Here is a 14,368-nt window from a genome sequence, read left to right on the forward strand (position 1 = left end):
ACTCCAGCTCTTTATCAGAACACATTATTAAATATTGAAAATTATGCGATCGACTGAAAACCGCAGTATTAAAGCTACAACCCGAGAAGTGCAACTTTCTCAGGAAAGAAGTAACGTACTTAGGGCATATAAGTTCGGACGATGTGAAACCCGATTCAGGAAAGATAAGAGCAGTAAAAGAATTCCCTGTACCACGCTCAGCTAAGAACATTAAGTAGTTTTTTAATTGAAGATGATCTATTACGAGACCGTGTCAATAATAATGCCGTAGATAAATTCTGCTGTTAGTAAAAAGCAATCACTAAATAAATATTAGTTTGTACTTTTCTATAATGGTTTAAAAAAAAAATAGAGAATTAATTTAATAAAAATAATAAAAACAAGTTATCATTTAATCATTCAGTTAAATGTTATACATAATAAGTCAGAATAAATATAATAAACATTAATAAGGACATTAACAATAACAATAATGGCAATAATTAAATTAAGTTCATGATTTTTGTTAAGATAAAATGTTATGCAAACTAATTCTTTATGTTGTTTGAAATAAATAAATAAAGTTATGTTCCTTTATTAGAATAATTACTAGTTATGAGAATGAAACAAATTAAATCCACCCTTAGTTACGTCATTGAACGCTACGAAATTCGACGAATAAATTCCAAGAACGATTATTGTCGTAAATATTATTACCACTTTTATTCAGTAATTAACCACCTAACAAATTTTGCCAATAGTATGCTAATTAACTGCAATCATTGTCGTGAGATTATTATTTTTCATTATATTTTAAGATGATCATTGTCATAAGTATTTTAATGTTTTAAAATTATTTTATGTTCGATATATATCGAAAATATCGATTCCAAAAATTTTAAAAAATTGAAGTCACAAAGAATATATTATGATAAATAATGCTATAGTATTAAAAACACGTGTCGAACATATCATTTCATAAAATCCTAACAAATAAAACTGTGAAAAACCTATTATAATAAATCACGCCGTAACGTTCATGCTATTTATCGAATGTATCGATTTTGAAACTTTTACCGAAGTAAACCTATAGGAAACATATTATAATAAATTCCTGATATTTATAGAATATTCCTGATATATATAGAATAGTCAAATCCGAGAACTCTAACAAGTGAAGCTACAGGAAAGGTATTACAAGTCGCACCGTAACGACTTCGACGTATCTTCGATGTAATTTTTGCCAACAACATTATAAAAAAGCGTATAACAATACAAATTATGAATTTTTTAATGAATAAAACCTATAAAAAAGATAGTGCAATAAATCGCACTGTAGCGACTTCGATATATCGAACATCTTAATTCTAAGAACTGAGTGAGCGAAAAATGAGCAAGGGTATGAATCATACGCATGCTGCATGTTAGAATGTATCACGAAACGATACTTATCGTTTTGATTCTAAGAAGCATTAACAAGCATCAGTATACTTCTAAAAGACGCAACAAAATTGCTAATACGGGACAAGCCTATTAATTTTATTTAAAAATAAAATAATTCTTTGAAACACCAGATAATTGTGTTAGATTCAAAATAATACATTTTTTTTATAATAACAAACTATTAAATTCAAGCGTTATTGTTCTATTTTATAGTAGCACCAATGAACTAATTATTGATTTTATTATATTTTCATTTGGAATATTTCTATAGCGCAATATAAAAATGTATTCATGACTCTATTTCTTAGAAGCATGGGAATTCAATATAATTTTCAAGGATAATGCGAAACTCATTACTTTATTAGAAGATGCGTGCATAGACACACGTCCAGGAATGTAACTGCGTTGCGATTTTTTGCCCTTGGCAGAACGAGCGCACGAGCGAACTCGCGCTTGTAAAATATATGTCATGACACGCCCGTGCAAAGGAGTTAAACGCCTAAAGTTTATCGATATAAAAATTCGATCTCCGGAGCAGCGAAGCGGTAGAGTATCAAAAGAAGAGTATTAGTTAATAGATTTCGAGAGACATAGACAGGCAGTATTACAATTTCGTCAGTTTTTTCAATTCCTAATGTTGCGCCGTGAGGACGCAACTACGAGAGCGTTTTTAGATACACGTCTCGCACCTGACCAGCGATGATAGTTGATTTGCACGGAAAATATCCCCCGTCTCTTCCTTGTCATCTGAGCTATAGACATATTGGTTGCGATGAATAAGATCGACGGCACTAGGCTAGGATATCTTTGAAGGCCGTCAGCAAAATACCGCTCGCCGCATTCCCGCAAATTAATAAGAGAACGCGTGTTCTTTTAAAGGATCCCGTGAGATTCGCAAGGTAGATATCAAATATTGTGCGCGTTGAAGTTATCACCGTATATTTTAATGAAATAAGTTACAATTGTTTTTGTGTTTCGTGTAATGTGTAGTTCGTTGTACTGGCTGTTTCTGAATAAGACTTGAGAGCTTAGAAGTGGTAAGTCTGAAAGATGTAACTTGACTGACTTTTTTGGCGTATTTAGAACTATCCACGAAGACTGTAATGAGATTAGAAAAGGAAATAAAAATTGGTCGGGGATAGTTCATTGAAATGTTTAAACATAATTTATTCTAGTGCTCGTGTAGATTAGAGAATGTCAATCGATATTTCGAAGCTATAAGCCAGATAATCCTTGCCTTATCGCGCCTAGGTGTCTATTTTCACTATTTACTGGCCATGTGTTTTTTATCTATGCATTTTGTTATCTAATATCCAATAGGTTTCCAAGAGGGAATATTTCTAATGGTGATATATGATCCTTAAGAGAAAGTACCGTGAACAATGCCACATCTTCAAATAAATGAAATTAAATATTTAAAAATACAATAATTTAATACTTATAAATAATAAAAAAAATTATTATAATAATAGCATATTAATGTTTTTTCGCTACAGTCAAATTTTTTTGTTGTATTTCGAAATATGGATAACATAGCTATATCTTAGAAAATGTGAAATGTTTATGTAGAATAAAATCTAAACAAATTCTAAAAAATAAAAAAAATATAAAATTCTATCTTTATATGTAACAATAAAGTATTATAAAGTTATATCTTTATATATAACAATAATATTATATAAGATAAACTGTATCCGTAAACTTGACGACATCTATTTATAACTTCCGTGTCAATTTCTTCGTACAAAGCATAATTTATCTACAGATAGATATATCATTTCCATGGTTCTCCTATAAAAAATTTATTTAATGGAAAGGAACTTCAATTTGACTTCAGAATTGTTAAAATATAAATATTTATCAGCTTAGTAAAAGGGACATTTGCTATAGCTCGTTCATATGCTCTTACAACATCATGATATCCTTCAGATTCTACTAATCTCAGATAATCAAAGCATCATAGTTAGAAGGATTTTCCTTGCTCATATTGATATTTTTTTTTGGTAACTATTACATCTTCAATGCCTATTTAAAAACTTTATGAAATTCGTGTTATTTTTTTATAAATTTATGCAAATTAATATTAATACTTTAAACTTTTTAATTCATATTTCATATTAAATAAATCTTAATCTTTATAGTATGAATTACTTGCAAAATCACCATATTTCTTTTCGTATATGGTATATGCATTATATATTTATTTAGTTCTTTCTTTTGAAATATTGTTCAAAGCATACTTAGAAATTATTTTTGCTCTATAGTGGTATCAGAGAAATATTAAAATTATACTTATTATAACAGAGATACTGAATATATTGTTATCTTAAAATAATACTTCTTTCTGTCCTTCTTCAAATCTTGGGAATGCTGTAAATAGCTTTTCATTTAAACTCTCATTTCCGAAAAAGTTTATAACATCTTCATAAACTTTGCGTCCTCCATTTATTACAAAACTATATATCTCCCTATACAATTATATATCTCTATCTTACCCTTTGTATTTCTTTATATCGTAATTCAAATTTAATATATGTTTGCCATGCTTGTTAGTCAGATTCCCATTCTATCCATCGCTCAAAAACTTGATGTGTTTCTATAATAAATCTTTATAAAATCAAGTTACATAATAAAAAATAATCCCTAATTCTATAGCAAATCTTACCAGTAATATTTTCTAACATTTCTTCCATATATGTGTATTTGTATCAAAATTGATTTGTTCTAGATAAAATTGTGACATACTTTATTTACTTATTGCGCATTTCTATTTCAATATAATATAGCCATAATGTAATGTTTCTATGATCAACATCTAGCGCACGTTCATATACAGATTTAAAATAAATTGGACATATAAAACCTTGAAATATTTCTAATATAAGTAAGACTATAAAATGTACTATTTTTTCTATTTAAAGTACCTTGCTCTCTCTATTGTTTGACTTTCTTCCCATCGGGCATATTTCATCCGATTTGTTATAACCATATAATTCTTACATATATTATCGTCATAAATATATCATTTTTTATATTAATAATCAACCAATTTATGAGGATCTTATATTTTCTGCTTAGGTGGCTAAAAGGGAATACTTACAAGTGAATTGTTCTCTATGTAAAATTATAGATAGATTTAACATTATTGCATCAAGATTTTTTTCTTTGCTTCTCTTAATAGCTGTTTTGCTATGATTTAAATTTTCTCGGGTGTTTTGTTTTTCACCAAAAAAAAATTTTAATTATGATTAAATATTACAATTATAAGTTGTGTAATTTATAATTATAAAATAAAATATACTAATATAATCATTTTACCTTAGCCACTTTGGGCATTTTTTGTGATTTTTCCATGACGATGGTTAATCGTTATTCTAACCAACTTCGTCTACGCTCACGTGAAAACATTCTCGCAACTGGTTCGTTCTACGCCGTACATATCGCATATGATCTTTTAGCTATTAAATGCCATTATAATGGCTTTCGCATGTTATCTTTTTGAAAGGTACGCCACTATAGTAGCATTCGCGCAAGTCATTTTTTCGAAGGATAAGAAGTCGCTATAATTATATTCATGGATATCATATTAATTTATGGTGTACTTTTTGAATTCTTTACATAAAAATGTATAAGCAAATTATTCATGTACAGTCCTATTCCGATCTAATGTTCGATTTAATAATAAGAAATGTCATCTATAGTTTCCGCTCCGAAACTTTGCACATCAAATAACAATAGTAGTATTTTTATTTAGCTTTGTTCGATATACATTAGGTATAATCAGACTGTGACTTCCAGTAGTTACGGCAGTGACTTCTAGAAGAGTCCAAGAAAGAATAAATGATTTCTTTTGTGTTCTCGGCATCTTTGTCGTTTACTTTGTTTTCGGCGTCTTTGTCGTTTCTCACTTTATTTAGTTAGTTTCCCACGTGTTCGTTTGGTGGCGCCGAGGCGTATTAATTATGTGTATTGCTGGAGGATGCGTCACAGTCGCAACGAGACCGCCACAATTGCGATTACAGCGCCAAAGCATTGGGTAAATACAACGTCATAGTCGTTTTTATAAAATAAAATAAATTATAAATTGACCTTTGGTATTACCAATACTTAAACTATTAGTTGAATTTAACGTTTTAAGCCTGTTAACTACCTTTTGCACTAAGTGTGTGTGATCTCAGCGATAGGTATGGGCAAAATGAACTAGGAAACAAGCAACGGTATCTGTCCCCATCGTCCATCTATTGTATCAAGTAAGTTATTTCCTTCTCACGCGTACATAATAATTGGTTTCATTGGATTATAGTAAATTGTGTTAGTAAGTAAACTGTGAACTTACACTTTTCATGTTCTTATATGTATACCTTTCTTTGATGGGACCGTTTATCTCGCAGTGGTTCGTATTAGATACGATGTCATCGTATCTTTTTCAAATTATTTCATGATAGATACATAGAAAATAATAAATATAATTAACATATAAGAATTAGTATACAAATCTGCGATAAAAAATAAGAATTTATCGAATTTTTTCTAAAAAATAATTAATGAATACTTATATATTATATTATTTTTATGCAAATTAAAACATGATTTCATTTTCACACTATCTATCAGGTAGAACTCCCAACACTATTTTTTACGTGTTTTTCCTGTAAGATTAGTCCATTCTATTCTGCTTCAACTATCACTACTACTACTGATAATAATAACGATATAATGTAATATAATATAATATAATATAATATAATATAATATAATATAATATAATATAATATAATATAATATAATATAATGTAATTAAATATAATATAATAATACTAATAATACAGACTTTTAATGCCGTTCAATGACACCAAAGTAGTGTTGTGCGCAAAATAGCGGCCAATGGCCGGCGACACCAAAGTGGTGTGCGCGAAATAGCGGCCAACGCCTAGCGAAACCACAGTGGTGTGTGCATAGTATCGCTCAGTGGCCGGTGACAGCACTTTAGTATCTTTTGCATTCTGTTGGTGTTTAGTTAAGGTAACAATAAGTTACATACGTCAACAAGTTTTTTGTTTTTGTAAGTATTTGTGCGACAAGCCAAGTAATCCGAATTAGCACTGCCGGTGGCTAGTGCAACAACTAGCTGGATTCAAGAGGTAAAGAAAGATCTAGAAAGAAATAATATAAGTGAAGAAGAAACTATAGACAGAGAGATTTTTAGAAAGAGGATATTAAGAATGGAAGGATTCCAAGGAAGATTGAAAAAGAAACCTGGTGCGAAGTGGTCTGAGGACAGAAAGAAACAGCATAGTGAAAAGATGAAGGAATATTGGAGGGAACGGAAGAGAAAACAGCTAAGTGTGAAGAAGTGAAGTTGGCACGTGGTCCCTAGCAGGCCTCATCGAAAGAAGAAGAAGAATACTAATAATAATAATAATAAAAATAAACTTAAGTATTATTTATATACATCTAGATATTATATAATACATTTTATATTATAACAATAAAGACAATCAGTTTCGACTGATCGTGGTGAAGAAATAATATGGAAACAAATACATAACGACCATAAGATAGTAAGACAATGATAGCGGATGAAAACCTTTTCATGATATGTTGTTTTCTTCTCCACTGCGTTGTCGTCGCTGCGGCGGCAATTATAAACAGCTTTATATTTTTATACATATATGGAGATATTTCGGCATCTGCTTATTCTAAAATCAATCTGGTGAAATGTTCCTGGAGTAGCTGGTAACTCATTGTAAAAACAACTTAGAGTTACTAAACGGTCTTATTAAAAATTGCTTAGAGTGCAAAGGGTTAGTCGTATCTATCGTTGGGTAGTCATGCGTTGAAATTATCAAGGACACGATTTGTTGAGAGTTCGCGCATAAAATCACCACATAAAATGATGCTTTTTACTCCTTTTGTTACCATAAATTATCATTAGCATATGTGTCATGTATATAATATATTTTTGTATTTTTGTATATAATATATTTTTCTATTTTTTCTTATTACTATTCTTATTATTATATAATTATATTACATATTATTATTATAGTAATAGTAGTACTAATAGCAATAATATAAAGGGAACTCCTACAGAGGGAACCGTAACAAAATAGCACTGGGAAAAAAATCTCGTAATGTGGAAACGAACTCGTGTTTTGATCTTTTTTAAAAATAAAATATAATATATATGTTCACTATAATATATATACTTCTTACGCATGTCATCCAACAAAATTATACTGCTGTGTCCTATTTAGCAGAGATCACCGTCAGACATTCAACCATCAGTGGAGGAAATAAATATAAGAGATTGAATAGCAACACTGTACTAAATTATAAAATGAAGAGAAAAAGAGTAAATTAATTCATTATTTTCGTTTATATTGATACAATAAAAAAATAATTGGAATCATTTCTAGCCTCGAAGCTAACATTTCTTTAATTATCAATCTGGATGCTTGTCAATGTGTTATACATTGCTTATAGAATGTTTGTCTTTTTAATCTATAAAATCTATAAGGAATTATAAATTTTTCCAAAATTTAACAATATTTTAGAAACTCGAATATTACTCGAAAGCTTATTAAAATGACGGATTGAATTACCATAGCTTCTCTGTGAAACACATTTCTTTGCGTTTGAAAATATTTAGAAAATTTGATCATCGGCTATTCACGCACACAGACGAGCTACTTCACGGATATAAACATATTACATTCAATCGTGTATATAATGATCAGTAGAAGGGATACAAGTTTCTCTTCCGCCGCAAATTTCTAGTACTAAACTTTTTCATCGCGAAAAATATCGAAAATATCATTTACTTCATCAACAGAAGTAATTTTTGACCAATTTTAATGAAGGAAGTCTTATTTTAAACATGAATCTACTATAATTCTTCAACGAATTTTTGGAAAATCTTTTGATTTGTTTATAAACTATTCTTGAAAAAATACTATTTTTAACACGATTTTTTTTTTAATAAAATAAAGCTTTTTTAAAAATTCAGAAAAATTAAGTCCTAGATTAATCCTTCGTCTTTAAAATGCAACCTTATTCATCGGTCAAGATTTACGCTTGTTCTCATGGTAGATCATTATAAAACCATGTTTAATGAACATGCTTAAAGTAAAAAAATGTATATCTATTTTATTAAAAATGCTTTTTTATGAAAAGAGAAATATTTTTATACAAAATATCTATTAATAACCGTAAAAATCTGTAAGTTAGATTCAAATACATGTCAATTAATAGTAAATGTAGATTATGTTAATATATTTGGCAAAAGAAACTAGGCATTGTTATTTATAGCATATGTAAAATCACACTAGGATAGATTAACTTACAATTAAAATGTTCACTCTCCTTGTCTAGTCAAAAGCGATGTGTATATTTATTTGTTAAATAATACTTTTGAAACAAAATAAAGAGTTGAAAATTGTATATTATTATATGTTTTATATTATTGGTTACATTTGTTGTAGATGATGGTCATACCTTAATAAACAATAAACACAAATTTATGAGTGTTTTAAATGAAATTAAAAAATTTAAATACAAATACCAGTAATTCTGAAGACAATAAGTGTATTACATACATTTTATTACAAAACATAAAATATTACTACTCTTTGTTTTTATATCACTATCATCATATATTATCATAAACAAAGTTGTTAAGTTAAGCTGTTATGGAAAATCTCAGTTGCATGAAAGTTATAAACAATTGCTTTTTATTAATCATCTAGAAAGTAGAGTTTTGTCTGAGCTGGAAAGATTAGGTTTTGGACTTCAAAGTTTACATATCATATGTTCCACATATTTCATATATGTGTTCTAAGATTGTAGATCATTATTATCATTACTATAATTTTTATTTATTATAAATAAAAACATAATAAAATGTAAATATGATATATAAGTTACAAATTTATGTTCGTTATCATGAAAAAACGTGAGCTTTCCCAACAGATGGGTGTGTCTTTGGACCAGATATCCTATGATTCTAATATAAGTATGTAAATGTTTAAAACATATTCCATTGCATAGAGTAATCTAATTAGTACTTTTATATAAATATTTAATATTGTTTTGAAATATCATCATGAATTTCACTTAAAATAAATTAGATTTTTGTTACTTTGCGACTTATGCTACTGTTGTCTGTAAAGTTTCAAATTTTCTATAAGGAAATGTTAAAAGATATAAAATTGCAAGGTCAATACTTTGGCCCTTATATCAAAACCAGAAAAGTCGTTTCATTGGTAAGAAAAGAAAAACAATTTCTTCCATAGCCGCATATTTTCTTATTAACCTATATCCTTCCCTTTTTTAAATACAATCTTTTTTCCATTTTTAATTTAATGCCACGTTCAGAATCATTAATTTTTCCGTATTAATGATGAATATTTTATAAAATTATATATCAATTTCATATATTAGTGCGCTGCGAATTCTTATACTGTCGTATTTTTATACTTTGAAAATTACGTTCTTGAAGATGTTTTGATAATATATAATCATAGGATAACTCTTTAACAATTTGTTACATAAAATGACAAATTAACTTTGTGTTCTTTAACAGAAAAATATATATAAATAAATAATCCTGTAAAAATGCAGAATTTTTGAAGATGTATGTATATAGAGTGATTGATGAATAAAAACTTCATAATTTGACAATAAAAATATCTCATCTATGAAATTACATAAGAAAACTACAAAATAATCAGAATGATTGAAATAACACGAAATATAATTATAAAATATTAAAATGTTTTTGATGTGTCAATTGTTAAGACAATATGGACAAATGACAAAATATTTCACATTTTCTATGTATTAACCAAGGGTGGTATTGCGAGTTAATAGATTTAAGATTTAATAGTTAAAAATTCTACCCGATTAATCGTAATTTTTTAAATTTATGCAGGATATTTCAAAAGCGTAATACTGAAAATAAAATAAGATATAAAGTTTTTTACGAAGTTTCAAATATTGCTCTATGTACAGATCACATACATTACAAGCAAAAGAAGTGAAATGCGCTATGTTTGCAGGCTATGTGGAGTTTCGTTTTATTTACTAAATATCATATTTTAAAAAGATTTTAGTACGCACAATTTATATCAAAAACGCGTATAATTTTAAAATATTTGTTGAAAACAAATATTAATATGATGATGTTAGAGATTTAAAAATTTTTTATGCGAAAAAAGATGGTTAGTAATAAGATGTCTGATCCGTAATATGTTAAAATGATTTAATATTATGACATATTGTGTTTTCAATTTCTGATGAACAAATTATAGTATAAAGTGTAATTGAAAATTTTAAACATTTTATTGTTACAAATATTTCTATAATACCATTTAGAATAGAATAAAATAGTTAGCTAGTGTATAATATTAATTCTTCATTCATTCATATAGTTAATGTTTTATAGTATTAGATAGCATCACGTAGAGTTTATGTGAGAATATGTATTTTATTTTCTCCTTCGATTGCCGATAAATGATGCTTTACCGATTTCTTTCTCCTTTAAGTTCATCTTTCACCTTCACCGTAGATTGTAAATAAAAATTTTTATTTTCTCACAACGTTCAAAAAAATTGGTCTATTCGATCTTGAGTTGCCTTTGTATCATTTCTTGTTGACAAGTCTAAATTTTTTCTTACACTTGTGTACATGTACGTATATAAGTGTGTGTGTGTGTGTGTATAGAATGATACATATACATTTTCATATATTAGGTGGACCGGAAAGTAATGTCGTTTCTGCGCATGTCGATATTTGATAGTGATTAAAAATCAAAACTTGTTAATAATTTATTTGTTTGAATTTAATTTAAGAAAGTGACATTACTTTCCGATCTCCCTAATATATATAATAAAGAGCATGTAAATCGACCGAATAGAACACGCGCGCCTGCGTGTACGTGCAGACATGCGTGCGACACGTGATGTTGGTGCGCATGTGCGGCCAATCAGTTGGGGTCTTTGGATTTTCTCATCTTCTGTTTATGCTTATTTCAGTTCTGAAAGTCCAAAATAAGTGTAGGCAATGCGGTCGTCAGTTACTATTAGTTGTAAGGGCGAAGAAGATGGTGGAAGAAAAAAGAAGTAATTTCTTGATGTAATCTTGAATAAAGAACAAGTGTTTCATTTTTTGTTTTTTTTTTTTTCATACATAGTAAAAGCAAGTAAGTATATATGTATAAAAATACTGGTCTAAGAAAGTAGATTAGTTATTTTTTTTGGGTAGAACATATAAATTTATTAAAACTTTCTTTTTGCATATTTTTTGCTATTAATTTTCTGCAACGTTATATAACTTTAAAATTATATTTATCGCTCATCTGTATTTTGAAAATTTCATTTATATGTATATGAATGATAAATAAATTTCATTTATTTTATCAGTAAAAAAGAAATTTATATGTAAAGATTTTCACACGTTTAATAAATATATATTATACTTAGTATATACATAATAATATAATTGTATATATATATATATATATATATATATATATATATATATATTAATTATATATAGATAATAATATAGTTGTAGAAGTAATATTATAACTTTCACTTACATAATTCTGTTTGTATATACGAAAAAGATATTAACTTGTAGAGGATGAAATTAAAGAAAAAGGGTCACAGTAAAAAAATTAAATGTCGAACAAATGCATTGTGTATAATAAAGGTTTTGTGTAAATGTCTTTATTCTATCTGATTATTTTTTTAGAGAGACACCGTTATTTATTAGTATATTATTAGTTCTTCACGAAAAGCATCACTTTCATTTAGAAACCGATTAAACATTTCTGATGGTACTTAACTTTCTGATTATACCGAATTCTATTTTATTTCAATTATATAATATTTTAACTATTATATAAGTTTATATTTTATACAATTTAACTATATTATACTATTATAACTATATTATTAAACCCTTACAGATAACAATGAATAATAGAGATAAATATTGTTTTTTCAGAATATTTATACGAAATATTCAAATTTATTACATAGATAAATTTACTTATTATTCGATTTATTATTTGCTTGTACATTAGTATAAAAAATATAAAAGGCGGTGTTCCATAGATAGGTCTTCGTCATTCTTGTTGCCGGTTTCGCTGAGATCAGTTGGGATCAGCATGTGGTGACGAAGTTTTATCATCTCGTAATTATAGGTAATAAAAATTTTTTTTTCTAAGTTACTAATTCGTCCAATGTACATAATCGATCACCAAATATGAGATATTTACAACATAGTGTTCGCAAATCAAGAAAATGTTGCATTTCTGAAATGTTGGCGAAAATAAAATTACTGTCTACATATGTCCACCGCCGTGCTATTGCGTCATATTTTTTCTCGAATTTCTGGCCTTTATTTTCGTGATATGTTTGCTGCTCTTGTTTTAAAATAACTTAGTCCGTACTCTTTTCAACGAGTCGAATAGAAATAAACGGAACATTCGCTTGTTAAATACATGATAGATGCGAAGGACATCAGCTATTGGCTTTCAAATTACTGTTGATAATTAATTGGAAAATTCAGTAGCGAAAATGGGTCTTTATTAGCTAATTTCGAATCTTGGGTTTATAAAATGGATAATGGATTACTGACAGATTGTTGAAGTGGAGTCTGAAAATTGTAAATACGGTTCTGTTCCGATCACGTATGTTTATTTCTACTGATGACTCGTTGAAAGGAATATAATAATTTATTACTTATTAATCCTATTATATGTTATACTCAACTTTTATCTAAATCGTATATATTCGTGTACATACATATAAACTTAATATATCGTATATGTAATATATATATACATGTGTCTACATTTCTGATAGATACTATACATGAATACTAATACTATATATGTGCGTACATATATCTCACGTATACGTTGTATGTATGACTCGTCATGAATAAATATATCATTTATTTATTACAGATACGCACATATATTATGTAGAATTCTCAAAATTAAGGTATTTCTTTGTCTCATCAGCGAGCGAGTGACCTATTTCGTCGGGAATTGTTAATATCAAGCACATGGTATAATACATAAATAAGACATCGAATGCAACCTTATTTATAATATAAATTAAGGATAAATATATGTAAATAGATCGGAAGAAAATGTTAGGATTTGAAAAAAAAGAAAGGACATTCTTGTGTTGTTGTCAAAAGAGTATTATATTATTGTTTATGTTATAATACATACTACATATACTGCCTGCTATATATTATATGTAACATACATACATATTTTACAGATATAATACATACAATTCTACGAGTCGACGAAGTTGGAAATACAAAGCACAGTGAAAGTCATGTGTTATATTTTGCTGTTTTTCTTATGTAATCGAGGTAAGCTATGTGTGCTGTTAAAAACAAGGTCAAATATGTTTTGATGTATGAGGGCACGTTAAATAAATCTTCTATTACGTCCTAGGAAATGATATCAGTAATTGTTCTCGGAAATTTGTTTTCGTGAACAAACTTACGAGAGATTTGTAGCAGGGATGGTGATCTCTCTTTCTCAGAATGATATGATACCTACTCGCAATAACATTCTCGGCTATTCTTCTGTTGTTTAAGTATTTGCGTGTCAATTATTCCAGCGAAAATTTAACTATATTTTATTTTAGAATAATTAATAATTATCATAATTATTAATAATTATGCTATATATTTTTATTATAAAATAATTAGTATCGTGAACATTATTAATATTTTTTACATAATATTGTGATTCATAGGTGCTATTATTTTTTAATTCTTTTTGTTATCGTTACAATGTTTTTGTTTATTTCATTGTTACTTTTTGTTAGTAAGAATTTAAGTAATCTTTTATTTTTTGACTTTATACTTTTAACAATTTTTTTGTATTGTACAATGATATTGATATTGTTTT

The 14,368-nt window shown here is 27.7% G+C and overlaps 1 long non-coding RNA gene and 1 pseudogene across 1 annotated transcript; one reads left to right on the top strand and one right to left on the bottom strand.

Annotated features, from left to right (window-relative positions):
• Positions 1 to 3,244: 3,244 nt before the first annotated feature.
• On the bottom strand, positions 3,245 to 4,776 carry LOC124956171 (annotated as a pseudogene).
• A 6,694-nt stretch (positions 4,777 to 11,470) lies between these two features.
• Positions 11,471 to 14,070, top strand: LOC124956044. Its single transcript, XR_007103067.1, has 4 exons — positions 11,471 to 11,623; positions 12,543 to 12,631; positions 13,725 to 13,821; positions 13,907 to 14,070. It is a non-coding gene; the product is annotated as an uncharacterized LOC124956044 (long non-coding RNA).
• The last annotated feature ends 298 nt before the right edge of the window (positions 14,071 to 14,368 follow it).

The sequence above is a fragment of the Vespa velutina genome, chromosome 20 (assembly GCF_912470025.1).
Source record: "Vespa velutina chromosome 20, iVesVel2.1, whole genome shotgun sequence".
NCBI classification, from domain to species: domain Eukaryota; kingdom Metazoa; phylum Arthropoda; class Insecta; order Hymenoptera; family Vespidae; genus Vespa; species Vespa velutina.